Source organism: Carlito syrichta, unplaced genomic scaffold (genome assembly GCF_000164805.1).
Source record: "Carlito syrichta isolate Samal-C Ts95f unplaced genomic scaffold, Tarsius_syrichta-2.0.1 Scaffold304360, whole genome shotgun sequence".
NCBI classification, from domain to species: domain Eukaryota; kingdom Metazoa; phylum Chordata; class Mammalia; order Primates; family Tarsiidae; genus Carlito; species Carlito syrichta.
Window position 1 is genome coordinate 124,053 of NW_007248456.1, and position 19,830 is coordinate 143,882.

The 19,830-nt window shown below is 39.2% G+C and overlaps 1 protein-coding gene and 1 pseudogene across 3 annotated transcripts in view; one reads left to right on the forward strand and one right to left on the reverse strand.

Moving 5' to 3' along the window:
* Positions 1 to 19,830, forward strand: part of OSBPL8 (oxysterol binding protein like 8) — a 193,490-nt gene continuing 173,660 nt past the window's right edge. Inside the window, exon 1 of one of the 3 annotated variants that reach the window (XM_008059784.1) lies at positions 1 to 131. The gene's annotated coding sequence lies outside the window, so the exon portion shown is untranslated. Of the gene's footprint in view, positions 132 to 586; positions 667 to 19,830 lie in introns of those variants that run through there. The other 2 variants (XM_008059787.1, XM_008059786.1) reach the window with 2 other exon arrangements.
* On the reverse strand, positions 10,389 to 10,664 carry LOC110595783 (annotated as a pseudogene).

The following is a 19,830-nucleotide window of genomic DNA, read 5'->3' on the forward strand; positions in this document are numbered from 1 at the left end:
CTGCCGCCACCGACAGCGACCGACAGAAGTTGGGGTGCGGCTGGACGCGTTCGGGGCCCGCGATCCCGGAGCCGCTCCCACCCCGGAGGAACCGGCTCTCTGCGTCCCGCCTCTCTGGGGGCTCCGCACCGGTGAGTGTCACCCGGAGGCGGGGAGCGGCGGGTCCATGCCCCTCGGGGCGACTACTCCTCCTCCCCTATCCACACGTTCGGAGCTCCGGCTGTCGGGGACTCCTGGCCACTCCACGCCGAGGAGTTCCTCTTCGACTCCTTTGTCCCCATTTGGAGTGGGGGGATCGGAAAGCCTGGCGGGGGTGGGGTGTTTTGGGGCCCGCGGTGGGCGCGTCCCGCAGCCTTCCAGAGTCGCAGTAGGGGTTGGGGGTGGGCGGATGCTTGAACATCTCGCCCCCCATCCTGAAGTTTGACGGGGCGGCGGACTGCAGGGTGTCGTCGGAAGCCCCCTCACCTCGGAGAGCTGGCGCTTTGTCGCTCGGTGCGGTTCAGGCGAGGATCCCGTTTTCCTGTGACAGCCCGGGAGGAGGCTGTGCCGCGCGCCGCAGACCGCATCCGCCCTGGCAGGGCCCAGTCACACGGTGTTGTTCCTCTAAACCTCAGTTCTCCCGGCCTGCTGGTAACGTGGGAGGAAAGGCGAGCCCTCGCCGTACTTGTAAGTGTAACGTTTGTTTCCAAGCCCTCTCTCGAGAGTGGAATCGGGTTCCCAGGAGTTTCCCGTGGAGCGTGCTTTTGGTTCATTGGGCCGCCCACTCCAGACCGGCAGAGGCTAAAGCAACGGTGTCTGCAGATTTTCCATTCACAAAAGTCCTTTCACTGAAGCTCTTCGTTATGAGCGACATCTGCGTGGCAGAATGTAACCTAATTTCATTTTATCTAAATGTTTTCTGAATAATAGGTGACTTGAGTTCCTACTAAAACCGATGGGTGAACTTAGCCAACTGATGATAGAAGCATATGCGCTTTTAATAGATAATTGACTGAAGTTTTTGCTTTTCCGCTGCTGGACGACTTAAAGGGCGTCTAGGGAGTAGTAGAATGCTGTGTGTGTGTGTGTGGCGGTTTTTAAAAATTAACTTCACCTGAAACTTAGCTCCAAGTGAATGCCACTTTAGGTCTTTTAAAATAATCATTTAAAACAGTTTTTGCCTCCCTGAGTATCCAGAGAGAGCAAGAATTGTGGAGAAGCTTGAATTGTTTGTTAGGTTTTCTCCAGCCCATAGGGGTTCATCTGGACTTGATCATGCTGAGAGGCTTTGATCATTTTCTGTGTTTGCTAGAACCGGTTTTGCAGTGAAGTTATTTAGATCAGGCTAGTTTTATAAAACAGGTTGGAGAAGGAAGAGCAAGGCCATACAATTGAAAATGTCCTCTGTATATCACCAGGTGTTTACGGGCCCCAGGAAGGACCGGACTGTCTGTGTGTCTGTCTGTGTGGCATTCAGCCTCCAAACCTGTATGTACAACGCAGTCTCTTTGCCTTCTTTCCCCCTCACTAAGCAAACACGTGTATTTATAACAAAAAAAGAAAGAAAATGCCCTCTATAAAAGTACAGCTATTTTCAAATATTTGTTACTCCTTTTCTTTTAAATAGCAACTATGTATGAAATGACGTAATATGCCTGTTCAAAGGAATGGGAAAGGAAATGGATGAAATTTAAGAGCTACCTTTTAGGTCTTTAATTATGGAGGTTAAATTGTTGCAGTTACATTTCATGTGAACCGTTTGAGCCGCGATTCTTTGTACACAGGTGCTTAGAAATGCCTGTTTAATTTTAAATGGTCATGATTTACCTTTCATTGAATTATAATAGTGACTGAATTTCTAATCTGAGGGAAAGATGTTGCTATCTCTAGAAAATGCTATATTTATATAAGTTAGAATATTCTTGCACTTTAGAGACAATCAAATATATATCTTGCAATACATTCATGGCTCTTAGGCATTTGGCAATGTTTAGTTTCTTGGTTCATTTAAAAATTGAGAGCCTTAAAATATACTTTGATGACCAGACACAGTGTCTCAGGCGTGTAATCCCAGCACTTTGGGAGGACAAAGCAGGAGAATCGCTTGAGGCCAGCAGTTAGAGCACAGCATGGACAATACAGTGAGACCTTATTTCTAGAAAAAAAAATTAGCTGGGTGTGGTGGCACGTGGCTGCATTCCCAGCTACTTTCTGTAGTCCCAGCTACTTAGGAGGCAGTGGTGGGAGTTGAGGCTACCATGAGCCCATATCGTGCCACTATACTCCAACCTGGGGGACAGTGAGATGCAAAAAAAAAAAAAAAAAAAAAAAAAATATATATATACACACACACACACACACACACACACACACACACACACACGTATACACATACACTTGGAGGATAACATACAATTCACTATAATGAAGTTATGTTTGATTTAAGAAAAATAATGAAATTATAAATTTATGAAATATACATTACAGAAGGATCTTTCTTTTTAAAGGATGGATTGCAGGATTTTAACCAGTGAGTGCTCTTAGTACTTTGAACTTGGTTTGGTTTATAAATAATCCTTCAAGAGCAGGTTTCTTGAATTTTCTTGAATTGAAGCATTAAAGACAAAGAAATGATGCAGTAAATAGACCTTCCCCCTTCTCCCTCCCTCCCTCCCTCCCTCCTTCTCTCATTACTCTCTCTCCCTCTCTCTTCTCTCTCCCTCTCTCCTCTCTCTCTCCTTCTCTCTCTCCTTCTCTCTCTCTCTCTCTCTCTCTCTTCTTTCCTCCCTCCCTCCCTTTTTTTGATAGAGACAAGGTCTTGCTATGTTGCCCAGGCTGTTGCACTCTTGGGTTCAAGTGTTTATTCTGCCTTGGCCTCCTAAAGTGCTGGGATTACAGACGTGAGCCACCATGTGCAATTTAGATGTAGTTTTCTGATATTTTGAGAAACTTTTATCCTAATAGCAATACCTGAAGTATTATGTTTTAATACTTATACTATCCAACATTAAAAACCATTTGTAACAAGGATCTTGGAGCATAAGGTGATTCAAAAGTAGAAGACAAAGGTCCCACCTTAATTTTATATGAATATGAGTTACAAATGAGACATAAATACAACTTGAATAAAAAAGTCTCTGAGAAACATAATTTTAAAAATGAAGGTGCTTGACTGGAGTAATTGTGCTGGAGTATAATTGCCTTGTGCCTGAGATGCAGGCATAGACTAATGTGTGCAGATTTCTTGTCAGTATGTGGTGTCCTCTGACAGATTTTAGATCTATTTTTCCTCCCACCTTGGCCCCCATCTGTCATATACCCACACAAAGGCATGAAGTTGAAGGTCTCACCTGAAAGGCATAATAGAAGGAATTTTTCTCCCTGAAAAGTATTCTCAGACAGCTGTCTTTGGAGACCTTGTAGGAAAGAAATCTTAATCCTGGAACATTGTACTTGTATTATTTTTATCTTTGTTAAGCTTCCAAACAATGGAAGTGCTCCATGATAGCAAGGACCTTGTCTGTTTTCCTCACTATCGGTTCTCCAAATGTTCCATACTGAATTTTTTAAAAATGTAGTTTTAATGTATGACTGCAGAACAAAACAGGTATCTGATAATGTACTCCAAACTATAAGCAGTGAGGTGATAAAGGAGGATGTTGGCTTGGGAGGAGAGGAATAGGTCATCTGATCTGGGAAACTTTCTTCGAGGAAGTGATTCTTGAGTGTAGGTGGTGTATCTGAAGATAAGCGGGTGGCTAAGAGGGTAGACAGCATTGAACCAAAGCATTTAAGTTAGACTGAGTGAATTAAGCCAGCTTAAGCACTTATGAATCTTTTTTGGGGGGGGGCAACATTATGAAGAATTTTTCTTCTCCCATCATAACTTTTGCCTATTCCCAGATAAAAAATATTAGCATACTTTATATGAGCTAAGATTCAGAGTACTTGCATCTTGGAAATACATTGGGGGTCAGAAAATTTGAGTTGAAGTTCTGACAGTGTCTTATACAAGCAGTGTTTCCATAGGCAAATCACTGGGCCTTAGTTTTCTCATTTGTAAAATGAGGTTAATAATCTTTATCCTTATTTGGTTGTTGGGAGATTAAAATTACATAATTTGTATGAAAGTGCCTACCTCAATACCAAATCTTCAACAAATATAAAATTATTTAAAACATTTGTTTCTAGTTCTTTAAAATATACTTTGGTTTATTTATCATGAACTCTAATTTCTTCTTGACCCATCTAGTTGACCTGTAGTATTACCATTAAATGGACCAGAATTAAAATCTTAGATGGAGAATTTTCTTTCAGTCAGTTAAATGTTTCCTGATAGAAATGAGGCTTAATTACATTACTGCTTAATGGAATGCTAGATGCTGCAGATTTTTAAATCTGTAAGATATGTGTAGCTGAAAATCTGAACCTTTAAGCTTCTCTTCTCTAAGAATTTTTAAAGAAATTTTCTTTACCCTTCATGCAATTTATCTATCCATTGTTGTGAAGAAACAAGAGGTCTTCCAGATACTTAGAAAAAATGTACCAAAAATATTTTCTGTATGTTTTAGTGATATGAGTGACTGGAAAGCATGAAGCTCTCTACCTTCAGTGTTTTATTATAGAAGTCAGTATGTTTTGAGCAAACTAATAGATATTTCTTATCTAAGCTTTTGTTCCAATTGGTGTTTGTTCTTTTATGAATCTCAAAATTTCTTTATACTTTGTTAACTCTTTGTAGTGTCTGTGATCCATGGAGCAGTCTGTCTTTTGTATGACATTTGAAAGGGAATTTTATTATAAAAAGACTAAGAAGAGTCTTGAGTTTTCAAATGATAAAGAAGCCAGTTATCTGCCAACTTATATATTCACAAAAGACTGAAAAAAAGAGAAAACAATTTTAGAGCTTAAAGACTTTTCAGATAAAAAGGAGAAGCTTTTTGATTTAGTATCGTTAAAAACTTGATAGAGTCAGAGGGAGAGATTGTTATAGTCCTGATAATAATAGCTAATGTGTTGACTGCTACTATATACTATGTACTGTATTGCTCTAAAAGTATTTGACACATGTCATCACATTTAATCCTCACAATGACCCAAAAAATCAAACTGTTTGCTTTTTTTTTTTTCGGAGTTGGTGTCTCTCTCTGTCGCCCAGACTGGAGTGCAGTGGTCGCTCCCGGCCACTGCAGCCTCGACCTGCTGGGCTCTGGCGAGCCTTCTGCCTCAGCCTTCCAAGTAACTGGAACTATAGGCGCGCGCTACCATGCCTGGCTAATTTTTGATTTATTGTAGAGATGAGGTCTCGCCAAGTTGCCCAGGTGGGTCTCGAACCTGCAGGCTCAGGCAATCCACTCACCTCGGCCTGCCAAAGTGCTGGGATTACAGGCTGAGCCACTGAGCCCGGCCTGCTGCTTCTTTTTTAAAACCGAGGCACTGACATTAAATAGTAAGTGGTGGAGCCAGAATTTGAACTAAATCTGAGGCACACAGTGGTTAAGTAGTAGGTGGTGGAGCCTATCAAAATAATTTGAACTTGCGGTTTAATCTGACCCTTGACTTTGGAGTTTGTGCTTTGTAAGTATCATTTTATCGCTTTGTATAGTGTATTTGCAATTGCCCCTCGTGACAGGTCTTGACCTTATGATTTGCCCATCTGTTTTGGTTATTTGGTTTGATAAAAATATATTTATTTTGTGATAAGATGGTATATAGCCTCGATTTTTATTTTTATTTATTTTGAGTTGGAGTCTCACTCGGTCGCCCAGACTGGAGTGCAGTGGCCGCTCCCAGCCACTGCAGCCTCGCCTGCTGGGCTCCGGCGATCCTTTCACCTCAGCCTTCCGAGTAGCCGGAATTACAGGCATGCACTACCATGCCCGGCTGATTTTTTGATTTATTGTAGAGATGAGGTCTCGCAGCCCAGGTGGGTTTCGAACCCGCGGGCTCAGGCAATCCACTCACCTCAGCCTCCCAAAGGCGTGGGATTACAGGCTGAGCCACTGAGCTCGGCTTTAGCCTCGATTTTTAAAAAAATTTTTACTTGTATTGAACTGTCATTCTATTTTTAAACCTTAAAATACTTAGAGTAAAGCGAATACTGATTGCAACTAGAAATAAAAGAACAAAGTAGATACAGTATTTTGAACTGAGTTATTGTAAATAATTTTTTTTTTGAAAGCAGGATTTATTGAGAGGACAGAAAAGCTCCCACAGTTGGAGGGGACCCGAAGGGGTTACCCAATAATTTTTTTTAATAAGACTGCTTCATAGAATTTGGTGGATGGTTTTTATGTAATGATACCTCAGGGACACACATTTATGTAATTGAAATGTCCTATTGAAATGATCACCATTAAAGTAATTTGTTTTTTGGCTGCCAAATACCTACATTTTAGCAGGAGTACTTTATCAGGTTACATAATATCTTACACAGAAGGCTCATGCCTGTGTGGAAATTTTGAAATCCATATAGATACAGTTCAGGGTGGTTGTATGATAGATTTGAGGAAAGAGAAATTCAGTCTGAGTAGCATTATTACTGGGCAAGAATAATGAGATGGGATGACTTGAACTTGAGGGCACAGGTACATTGTTCAAGTAGAGAGAAGCGTGAGGTACTTTTGGAGATTAGTCTTGCTTAGTGTATAATTAAGCATATTGTTGTGATTATAATAACATTTAATTAACAGCAATATGGAAGTTAAGAAAAACTGTGTGTGTTTCATAGTGTGATATTTCTAATAGTTCCTAGCCTGTTTTGAAAGACGTGGGTGCTTTACAAATATTCATTGGTAGTAATGAATATTTACTATTTACTATTTCATCTATTCTTTTAGAAATCCGGAGAGGCAGAATGGCACAGGCTTTGGAGCCATGCTGCTTAAGTTCAGAACTGGCACAGTCCTATGCCAGTTCCTACTAGCATATTGTCCTGTTCCTGGCCCTATACTGACATGGGGTGGCCACAGGGGAAGATCATGGTGTGTTTAGGCAGAGAGAGGGCTAGAGATGGACCCCTGTAAGTTTCCCGAGTTTCTAATGTAGTGTAAAAGGGATCTGGAAGTTCTTATACTCCTAGTGAAGGAAATAGAAGTTAGCAGAGAGTAGTAGATAGAGGTTGTGGAAGGGTAGCTGTGACAGATTCAGTTCATTGCCCACCAGAATTTGTGCTCCCTCTGGCTTGCAACTGTTTTTCACTAGTGAAATGTGAGTGGGAATGATGTGTTGTCACTTCTGGGTTGAGGTGGCAGAAAAGTGGGTGTTCTTTCTTCACTGTTTCTTTTCCATTCCCAGGGCCAGATGCAGAGGCTGGGACTCTTAATCGGTAGCAGAGCCATAAGATAGGAAGGATTTGAAGTTCCTAAATTACTGTGTAGAAGAAAGTTGTATACCAAACAGGAACACCCACAATGGGCTTTATTTTAATGAAAAATTTTCATTGCGTGAACCTACTGAAGATTTGGGGTTTGTTTGTTAAGCAGCTAGTGTTTCCTTAAGTATAAGCCATGAACTGGATATTGGAAGTAGTTGAGACCCTAAGGATATCTGTACCAACAGGAGCTGAGGTGATGGGGCCAAGTTAGATCACTCGATACTGTTCTGGTATACTCACCAGCATGTGCCATTGTACCTGTGAGGGCCATTGGCTACCTCAGAGGCCTGTGAAGATCCAGGGGCAGTCCATGGGTTTATATTCAGACTGAGCATAACAGTTCCCATGCCCATGAAGCTTTATCTTATGTCCAGTCACCATCATAAGAATGTGGAACAGAGAGGAACTGTAAAAGTCTGAAGAGTTCCCTTAAAGTAGGGTTTCTTAACTTGGCACTGTTGATATTTTGGGCCGGAGAATTCTTTGTTGTGAGTTCCTGTACGTTGTAGAATCTACATCTGCATCCCTGGACTCTACCCACTAGATGCCAGTAGCATCTTCCCTAATTGACAATGAAAAAATGTCTCAAGACATTGCCAAATGTCCTCTGGGGGGCAAGGTTATCCTCCGGGGGGCAAGGTTATCCTCAGGAGAGAACGTCTGCCTTAGAGAATGGGTGAATCTAGAAGAAATTATTTTGTTTTATTTTATTTAATTAATTTATTTTTTTTGAGTTTAAGTCTCACTCTGTCGCCCAGACTGGAGTACAACGGCTGCTGCTGGCCACCACAGCCTTGACCCGCTGGGCTCCGGCGATCCTTCCGCCTCAGCCTTCCAAGGAGCTGGAACTACAGGCGCGTGCTACCACGCCTGGCTCATTTTTTAAAAAATTTTATTTTATTGTAGAGATGAGGTCTCACCAAGTTGCCCAGGCGGGTCTCGAACCCGCGGGCTCAGGCAATCCACTCACCTCAGCCTCCCAAAGGCATGGGATTACAGGCTGAGCCACCGAGCCCGGCTAGAAATTATTTTAAATTGAAGGAAACTGTTACATTTAATTAAATGACTTTTCTTTTTCCCCTCTTGGAGGATGAATGGGGTTCATTGGGGTGGAATTTGTTTATGCATATCCAACAAAGGAAGCTGTGCTGTTTTTATAAAACATTCTAGTTTTGATTGAATTTTGATTCGCCCTTCTTTTTATCAGCTTTAGACATTACCTGGATTTTCCATTTTTTTCCTTAGCTACACATTTTGTTGCCTAGATAAATAAACTCTCCCCCCCAGCTTTCATGTTCGTAGGTTGTCTCTAGCTGATGAAAATCAATAGATGGTGTTGATATTATGACAATGTAAATGTATTGAATGCAGGACCAGGTAGTATGCTCAGATTACGCTTCCTTTTCTATAGATCCTGGGCCACCAGAAGAAAGATGTTGATAATATATAGGATCAGTGGATTTTGCTTATTTATTTGATCACTTCTGATCATTGAATTAAAAAACATTTGGATATGACCAAAATCTGACCATAGACTTAAAATATTTCGATGGTACTTTTTTTCTTAGTGTTTTAATTGCCCTTTTCGTGTATTGTATGCCTCGATCACAGTCTTCCCTTACAGCCCATCCCCACACACCCCAATTCTTCAGCCTACAACCAGTTGTACTGTGTTTTCTCTTTATCTGGAGTTGTCTGCAACCCTGCCTCAATTTGGACTTTTTTAGGTCTCTTTCTGTAACTTCCTTTCACTGTACTCTTGAATTGGATTCACTCTACTATATATATATATATATTTTTTTTTTTTTTTCTTCTGAGTCAGTATCTCTCACTCTGTTGCAGTGGCATGATCATGGTTCACTATAGCCTCCAACTCCTGGGCTCAAGTGCTCCTCCTGCATCAGCCTCCAGAGTAGCTGGAACTACAGGTGTGCACCATTACATCTGACCAATTAAAATTTTTTTTTTTGTAGAAACAAGGTCTTGCTATGTTATCTGGGTTAGTTTTCAACTCCTGAGCTAAGGTTATCCTCCCACTTCTGCCTCCCAAAGTGCTGGGCTTTCACATCTGGTTTGTTTGTTTGTTTGTTTGTTTGTTTCTGTCTCTGTCTCTCTCTCTCTCTCTCTCTCTCACACTCTTTCTTTTAAATCTACTCTTTTTTTGGAGTATATCCTTAAGTAACTTCTTAAAAAAGTATGTGTATATATGAGAGGCAGACTTTCTAAATTCCTTTACATAGGAAAATGTCTTCATTGTATTCTCACATTTGACTGATAGTTTGGTTGGGTCCAATGTTGCTGGTTACAATTATTTTTCCTTTATAATTCTGAAAACATTACTCTGTTGTCTTCTGGCACCTAGGGATGCTGATTAGAAGTCATATATTAGTCTGATTCACGATCTTTTTTTTTTACTAATTAATATGTCCCTGATTTCATTCCCACTCTTGCCAAGCACTATTCTTTTTTTTTTTTGTTGAGTTAGAGTCTTACTCTGTCGCCCAGACTGGAGTGCAGTGGCACGCTCCCAGCCACCGCAGCCTCGACCTGCTGGACTCTGACGATCCTTCCGCCTCAGCCTTCCAAGTAACCCGAACTACAGGTGCACGCTACCATGCCTGGCTAATTTTTTGATTTATTGTAGAGATGAGGTCTCGCCAAGTTCCCCAGGTGGGCAACCCGTGGGCTCAGGCAATCCACTCACCTCAACTTCCCAAAGCGCTGGGATCACAAGCTGAGCCACCGAGCCCAGCTACTATCCTTTAAAGTGATTTATTCTGTCTGAAAGCTTTTAGAATCTTTTCTGTTGTATTTTCTGCTGCAAAATCATAATGGGATGTATAGGTTGTTTTTGTTTTGTTTTGGTTTTTTGTTCTAGACACTCAGTTACCCTTACAGTTTGAATCAGATCCTTTCGTTTCCTTTTTCTGTTTTTTGACAAATCTTACTTTATTCTGATAGCAGTCTGATCACACATGGTCCAAAAACACTCAAATAATAAGTTAAATATAATCAGATGTTAAAAGATTGGTCTTCAAACATTATAACCAGTGATGCCACTCTTGCCTATGATCTCTCCAACATAAAACCACCCCCACACCTCAGTGGCCATTCAGCACAGCTTCCTTAACTGTGAGCTGTTTGAAGCTACCAGTTTGAGCACTATTGATTATTTTTTTCAGACCCTGAATAGCTCTAGGGATCTCAGCAGGCATCGCCAAGTTGTGGCCAGTTGAGACTTCGAATAAGTCACAGCTGTGTTCGGTAGCACCAGGGCCTTCTCCACAATGTTATGGACATATTGGACCATGGTTCCAGGATGAAATGTCCGTCACCCCAAACGGCTGGTTGAATGTCACCCTCTGGAAGGACTCCTGAATCAGATTTTTTTTTCAACTCCAGGAAATTCTCTTCTGTGTCTTTGATAATTTCCTCACTTCACTTTCTTGTTTGCTCTTTAATAAACAGATGTTTTCTCTCTTAAATTGATCCTCCTTGTCTCATCTTTCATATTTTTCTCTCAGCTTTGTGTTCAGAGGATTTTTTTTCTCTCTAGTCTTTTGGCTAACTTTTCTGGGGGTAATCTACAAATTTTCTTGATCTCTTTTTCTATTCTATCATTTTACATTATGTTGTAATATCATCTTGAATCTTAAAATGTGTAAATTCAGTTGTTAAGAGATATCTTGTCTTCTCATAATTGATCTCCCTTTTCCTTCTGGTCATTTTTAAATATGTTTTTGTAATTATTATTTTTCATGCTTAGTTTTCCTTATATGTCTGGTAATTCTTGGTGGTCTGTTCATGGTTACAAAAGAAGAATTGGAGTCCTGGTGTCCCCTTCCCTCCCCCATTCATGTTTTTCCTACTAGACTTTTTTCCTTTGAGTAGGAATTCTGTCCAGAGTACTCTGGGCACAAGGCAGTACAGACTAGGGCCTGTCCCTTGGCAGGCATTGGGTAACAGGGTAATAGAGAGGGGAGCTAGCTGCTAGGCTGTGGGCCTTTTAAATGCTGCACGAGAAAGGCTTACTGTGTGTCAGATCTCCACTTAGCTTTCCCTAGATAGTTGTTCATCTTCTTTTAAGGAAAAACTAATTTGTCTTTTTGCCTGGAGGGTAAATGTAAGTTGTTTAGGTGCTACTTGGAAATAGGGGGTGGGAAATACAGCTGTCTCTTAGTCAGGTTATACTTAATTCTCCCATTCTTAGTCCAGCTATTTATTTCTATCCTTTGCTGTACCATTTATGTTGCAGTCATGCTCCTTGGGGAGTCCTGTCAGTTATGTTGGCTCCCATCCTTTCTGCATCACTCCTAGAGGGTACAATGAGGCTGTGGCTTTTTCTGCTTGTTACATCTGTCAGTCTCGCTTACATTTTCAACTTTCAGAAATATGTTGGATTTTCTCTCTATACCTGTCCTCAGTTTTAATTTCTTTGTTCTTGGAGTTTTGTTTCTTTTTTTTTTTGAGTTGGAGTCTCACCCTGACACCCAGACTGGAGCGCAGTGGGTGCTCCTGGGCACTGCAGCCTCCACCTGCTGGGGTCCAGCAATCCTTCTGTCTCAGCTTTCCAAGTAGCTGGAACTATGGGTGCGCGCTACCACGCTTGGCTAATTTTTGATTTATTGTAGAGATGAGGTCTCGACAAGTTGCCCAGGCGGGTCTCGAACCCGCGGGCTTAGGCAATCCACTTACCTCAGCCTCCCAAAGGCACGGGATTACAGGCTGAGTCACCCAGCCCGGCTGGAATTTTGTTTCTTTATGAATATTTTTATTGCGATGGAGTAACTGGAGGAAAATTTATATTTAGTCCCCCATCTTTTATTAGAAGTTCTTTTCTAGCTTCTTAAACAGAATACAGAGCCTATTGAGATATTTTTTGTTGTTAATACTGATTTATCCATAGAAATTATGATGATTGTGAATCAGTGATAACGTAGTTATGTCCCTTCACTATTGATTTGTATAGGTGTTTGAGTCTTTATGCCAGTAGGTCCTAAAACTTGAACTCTGAATTCTTGTTTGCTTTTCGTTTTTCTGTTTTTTCTTTTTTTTGTCATCTACCTCAACTTGCACATGCCATTATGATACTCTTACCATTCCTGTTTTGCTACTTGGAAACTGAATGAGACCGTTTAGAATTGTGTGTAAAATAGTGACTTTGCTCCAGAGAATGGCATTGCTTTAAGCACATGACCCTTGAGACATTGTGATTGTTACTTATGTTCTGTTTCTCAACTGTGTCCAGGCAGGTGAGGTGTTATCTTTTTCATTGACTTCTTTACCTATGTGTGATAGCTACTTTGGTTCAGTAGGAGCTACTTTTTCCTCCTTTACTTTTCCTTCACTTCTACCATATTATCTTTGTTGAGCTTAGATTGCTTAGCTAATTGATTGACGGCCTTAATTTTCATCTGTTCCTTTCATTTTATACTTGTAATCATTTCCCAGCATTGTGTTAAACTTCTCCTGGGCTCAAATGAGTAGAATAGCTAGGACTGTAAGTGCACATCACCATGCCTGGTTAATATTTTAAAAAATTTTTTGGAGGGTCAGAGTGTTGCTATCTTGCCCAGACTGATCTCAAACTCCTGGCCTCAAGCTATCCTCCCTCCTTGGCCTTTCCAAGTGCAAAGATTATCGACATGAGTCAACATGCCAGCCAGCCTCACTTATTTTCTTTTTCTTTTCCCAGACTCCTTTTTGTAATCTTCAGAATTCATATAGATTGAGCTGAGAATAGTATTGTGAATTAACCTGGATAAATAAATTTAAATGTTTTCATTTCTTTTCCCCCTCTTCTATGATATTTCCACATTTGTCCTTTTATCTTGTTCAGTTCTTCTCTCAAGAGACTTTGAAGCTCTTTCTCCCACAGCTATACTTTTGACTATTGGGATGCATGTCTTTTATAATTGTAATCAGAAGTTTTTACAATCCAGATTTTAAAAATGTGAACTACTTTGAAGTTGAAAATCCTGTCAGAGGTGTTGTGATTTGGAAGACTTAAATCCCCAGAGTTGGCCTGATTACATAAGGTATTATAGAACCTACATAGTAAATACTGTACTTCTTTGAGATTTAAAATAACTTAGAAAATAAATGGGCTCTGTTACATTTTAAAAAATTTGCTCGATATACAGGAAGTCAAGATTGAAAATATTGCCTCATGTAGTGGATTAATTACTGATTATTATTATGACCTTTTTCTTCATTCTGTGAAATTTTTGATTTTAGAATCCAGATTGGAATAAATAGTGTTATCTGTCTCTTACTTTACCTTTTGCATGTATTCTGAGCATTTTCCTTTTTAGATATCAGTTGTCATGATTAATTTCCTTCTTGATTGATTGAATCCTTTATTACTTCTACTATGTTTAGTTTTGATACTAGTTTCACTATTCCTGAAATTTTAAATACAATCTTTAAACATCAAGTTATATACCTTAAATATATACAATTTTTATTATTATCTTAATAGTATTGTTAAATTATAGACTATTCAGCATTATATAGATAATACTTTGAATATTTTCAAGGATTTGATTATTTGGAAATTATGGCTTTATTTTTCCCAGAATGTATGATTAAGCTATAGGAATTTTTAAAAATCTTGTCATTATTGAGGGAAAATTTCTCTGAAAAATCCATTTAGAGGGTGGTTACTTAACATATTTAGCATTTTAACTAGCAAGTTCTTGTTTATTTGGTTATTTGGGGGGGGTGGTTCTTTATAATTTCCAATAGTAGTAATTAGCCTCTTCAAGACACGTAATGATTTTAAATAAATGCAGAAAATACAATCGTTTGTCAATGTAAGTGGAGGATTGGTTCCAGAACCCTGGCATATACTCAAGTCCCACAGTTGGCCCTGCGGAACTCATGTATTGGAAAAGTCGCCTCTCCATATATGTGGGTTTCACATCCCATGAATGCAGTATTTTCCATCCTTGTTTGGTTGAAAAAAAGTCTGCGTATAAGTGGGCCCATGAAGTTCACACTTGTGTTGTTCAAGGGCCAACTGTATATGGTTTAAAAAATATTCACTAAGAATTTTTTCATTGTCCTGTTGGGTCAGAGTTTTCTTTTAGGACCAGACTTTCAATATCAATATAAGAGTTATAGACATAGTTTTTTGTATTCTTAATTCAAGTATTGCATATTGTGTTGGTTCTCACAGATCCTTTTTGAATTGGCATGCAGAAATGTAATTAAGTGTCTTGGTTACTTACATTATAAATTAGAGATGATGAGTACTTTGGTTGTGGTAATTTATACCTAGAATTCGAAACCCAGAAGCATTTAGGCCAGAGTTAGGCAATTAGATACTCATTTTTCTTTCATGCCCAAGATAGAAAGCTATTCTCAATTTGTATCAAAATATGAAGAAATTGCTTTTGGGATTAAATATCAGTAATCTTCCTTGAGACTTTTGATTAACCTTTGATCTTACGTTTCAAACTTTGATCCTTAATAATGAACCCTCTGCTTAAGTATGAGTGTGAATTCTTACTTGTAGAAAACTGGAAAAAAAATACTGGATTTTTTTTGTTTATTATAACCAGTTACCATATCTTATAGATGAGAAACACATTTTTTTCTAGTATCTTAATTCAAAACAAAGCTCATTTTTTTCTCAGAAAATAACCTTTTAAGAAAACAATAAAATTTTATGTAGTCAGGGCAGTTAGCTATAACTTAAAATATCTAACTTTTAAAACAAAGACAAGCCAACTCGAAGGCTCAGCCTATAATCCCGCGCTTTGGGAGGCTGAGGTGAGTGGATTGCCTGAGCCCGTGTGTTCGAGACCCACCTGGGCAACTTGGTGAGACCTCATCTCTACAATAAATTTAAAAAATTAGCCGGGCGTGGTAGCGCACGCCTGTAGTTCCAGCTACTTAGAAGGCTGAGGCGGAAGGATCGCCGGAGCCCAGCAGGTTGAGGCTGCGCTCCAGTCTTTGTGACAGAGTGAGAATCCAACTCAAAAAATAAAATAAAAATAAAAAAATTAAAAAAACCCAAATAAAACAAAGACATTTAATATATAGGGCTAAATTATTCATATATGGTTGCCAGTATCATATTTGCAAGCACTGTCCTTGAGAGGCATTGAGTTATTCTTTAAGACCCTTTGTCATAGGCCCATGCTACCTGGCATTACAAACACCAACTGATTTAAGTAAATAGATGCATTGGGAAAATAAGAAACTTGCCAGAGGTATTATCTTTCCTACTAAGTAGCTGTATGACCTTGGCAAGCCACTTAGTCTCTCTGGGTCTTAGTAAAATGGAGAGTTTGGAACCGATAGCCTTTTAGGTTCTTTTAGGATTCCTTGAAGATATTAGGGACTAGAATTCTAGTCTATTATGAAACCCTTATAACAGCACTGAGATAAATAGATGGTAATATTACCATTTTACTGATGGAATTTTTCTTGTTTTTACAGCCTCCATGTGTAAATAATAGGCTTAGTCATATGGCTATTAAGGGGCCAAGTAAGAAGTTGAATCTTGGCCTATTTCATTGTACAGCAATGTTTTCTTTAGCATGTCATACTGCCTTCCCAAGCCATGTTGTTATATTAGACCACCAGATTTTATTCTCAAAATGTGTTCCATATCATAACCTATACTTTATAATATGAGTAAATATGCTTTTGCATTGTAGCATCTATCATTCAGGAAAACCAGAAGTCAGGCCTGTCTGTGAATTGTGCCCAAAATAGAAATATTACCAATTTTTAGATTACTACACTAGAACTTACATGTCTAAGACATGATCGGTATGTTCAAAGTTATCTTGACTTTATTGCAGCAATATTTCAGTGCTACTGTTCAAAAAGCACTTTTGTAACTATTCTTTTGACATTTCTTTAGTGTCTTTAATATCATTCTTTTAACCTACATTCTGTGGTGGCAAATTACATCTTTTGAGAATGGATTTGGTATTTGGAAAAAACAGGAAGTCATTCTGAACCTAGTCTCGTATGTACAATTAAGGATCAAAATGAAGAATGCCGTTTAGTTAAAAATAATCAGTGACCTAAAGGATGAAATCTATTCTTGTGTCATTTTTAAAGTAGCTAAGAAAGTAGCTAGAAAAGAGGAGTTCCAAAATTGATTTGTGGGATGGCAATTTGAAATAGTCTCTAAAAGTGACTATTCTGTGGAGATGACCTTTACTTATATGTAAATTCTGCTGTATGAAAGTTGCATCCTAAGATTTTTATACCTGTTAGTTCTGTTCCCCACTTAGTTTGGTGCTATGCTGATTTAGCTCTGTGCTGTATAGAAAAATGTTGGGGAATGAAATAATCTTTGCATTTTAAAGAAGATCAGAACTTACAGAACAAGGTTTGCATAATAATTTAATTCTTGGTTATATTAATATTTATTATGTAATTCGTGGTTATCCCTGGCTAGCTTTAATTCCAGGCAGCTACCCCATTCAAGCATACTCTGATGCAGGCTTACATATAAGTTAAACTTTTTGCAAATGTTAGCTTAGCTTATTTCATTATTAGTTATATTAATATTTATTATATAATTTGTGGTTATCCATGGCTATGTTTAATTCTAGGTATCTACCCCCATGGAGTGTACTCTTTGATGCAAGCTTACATCTAAGTTAAATTTTTTGCAAAAATTATCTTAGGCTACATTATATGCATCTGAATAATTTTTGGGTGTCAATACCATACTACTTGGTGCAGATAATAAACAATAATATGTTTGTGTATCTTGTTGCAGAAGAACTTGTGATATGAAGGTTTCATTTTATTTTGGGGAGGTATTATTTTTCTTGATTTAAACTCCCAGATGGTAGAGTTTAATGAAGTGCCCTCATTTGTAAAAATTAATGGATACTAAAAAATGCCTCTAGTGCCTTTTTTTTTTTTTTTTGAGTTGGAATCTCACTCTGTCACCCAGACTGGAGTGCAGTGGCATGCTCCTGGCCACCGCAGCCTCGACCGGCTGGTCTCCGGCAATCCTTCTGCCTCAGCCTTCCAAGTAGCTGGAACTACAGGTGCACACTACCATGCCCGGCTAATTTTTGATTTATTGTAGAGATGCGGTCTCACCAAGTTGCCCAGGCAGATCTCGAACCCATGGGCTCAGGCAAAACACTCACCTCAGCCTCCCAAGGTGCGAGATTACAGGCTGAGCCACCGAGCCCGGCTTCTAGTGCCTTTTTAATAATACTTCCCCCTTTCAGGTTCCAGAATAATTTAATGTTACAAGACCATTAGTTCAACAGATTGGAGCGCAAGTCACTATGCAAGCGGCTGAAAATTCAGTAGGAGCTAGACAGATGTGCTCTCTGTCTTCTTGAGCTTGTGTGGGGTGGGGGAGGGGTAGGGAACAGATAGTAAACTATTAATTGCCTAGTTCACTATGTAATCACCATTGTGGGAAGTGCTAAGAGGAAGAAATATAGGGTGATATAAGAATGCTGACCCAGTGGAGGGAAGCCAAAGAAAGGAGGCAGACTGAGGGGAAAAAAAGAATATTTCTGGCAGAACATCTTGTTTAAAGATCTTGGAACAGCAAGGAACTTGGTCTTTGCTAGGAACTGAAAGAGTCCACTGTGACTGGAGTGTTTAGAAAAAAGTATGAGAGGGGTATAGAGTGTGGTGCGGGCAGCAGGGACTGGATTATGTGAGGCCTGTGACCATGTTAAGGATTTTGATTTTTGTTTGAGTATACTTTGGAAGCTATGAGATAATTTTAAACAAAAGAGTGGAATGACCAGGTTTAGAATGATTTCTATGGATGCTGTGTGAAGAATTGTTTGGAGGACAATGAGGGTAGATGCTGGAAGACCAGTTAGATCATGTTAAAATTAAGATACCTGTGTCTCATTTAAAGAGAGAATGCTGCAAGCCAGTGATTCTTAGTTGTGTTACCTGAGATCTTATTAGAAATGCAGATTCTTGGGCTCTACCTCATACCTACAGAATCCTAAAATTTTGGGGATGTGTCTCAGAAATTTGTTTTGGCACAAGTCTTCCAATTGATTCTCATGCAATCTAAAGTTTTTGAAACTCTGTGCAGGCCATTAGATATATGATTTTTGAATGCAAGTGAAAGTTCTAGGCCCATAATATGAATACAGAGTCCTGCAGTGAAAGTGCCATTTGAGAGTGAGAGGAAGAGAAGCAGCTCTACTAGAATGAAACCCTGAGACAAGGAGGGGAGCTAATGAAAGAATCAAAGAATTGGTTAAAGGGATAGAAGGACTAGAGGTTCAGGAGAGTCTTTGAAGGGGGAGGGAATAGCAAAGTAGGCACTGAACTTGGCAATGAATGAATGATTAATTGCCCTGATATTACAGGGAGGGTCACCAGCTTTCAATGGGTTGAGAAGGAAATTGGGAGAGAAAGAGTAAAGATTTGCTCATTTAAGACATACCTTAGGATAGACATTTAACATTCGGATATTTATATGCATTTTATAATTCAGACTTTTACTTTTAAAAATTATTCTGTTATGCTGGGCATGGTGACTCATGCCTATAATCCTAGCACTTTGGGAGGTGGAGGTGAGAGGATTGCCTGAGTCCAGGGGTTTGAGACCAGCCTGGACAACTTGGCAAGACCTTATTTCTACAATAAATAAATAAATAAATAAATAAAATAGCCAAGTGTGGTGGCACATGCCTGTGGTTCCAGTTACTTGGAAGACTGAGGTGGGAGGATCGCCTAAGCCCAGCAGTTCGAAGTTATGGTGGCTGTTAGCAGGCCACTGCACTCCAGCCTGAATGGCAGACTGAGAATCCGACTCAAAAATAAATAAGTAAATAAATACATAAATACATAGATAAATATATAAGATAAAATAAAAATTATTCTGTTAGAATATTTCTAACATGTTAAAGTTTTGCTGTTCTTAAGGAAAGACCACCACATTTGATGTGAAGACAAATTAAGGTAATTTCAGGGTCAATCTCAATAACAAAATCATATCTTTGGAGGGGTGTGTGTGTGTGTGTGTGTGTGTGAGAGAGAGAGAGAGAGAGAGAGAGAGAGAGAAAGAGAGAGACACAAATCATTTAGGGATGCATTTTCTTTTCTGGGTGAAGTGTTTGCTTGTCTGAATTTTTTTTAAAGAAAAAATTTGATAATTATATCAACATGTGCTCAGTGTAAAATTCAACAACTATGGACACTCATGAAGTTAGCTTTTGTTGCCACCAGACTTCACATTGTGTCTGAAATAGCCCACTTATCAGCAGTGTGGTGTTTTCTTCTAGATTTCTCTGCGCGCACACATGCACACGCACAGGCTCACACACACACACACACACACACACACACACACACACGTGTATAATTTTTTTAAAAACAGAACTGAGATTATATTTTAATACTGTTTTGCAGTTTTCTACCAGTCAATAAATCTTAAATCTGAAAGTCTGATCCCCTTATAATTCCTCCCATTGATTTTGTATTTTGTTCTTAGAGCATTAGACTTA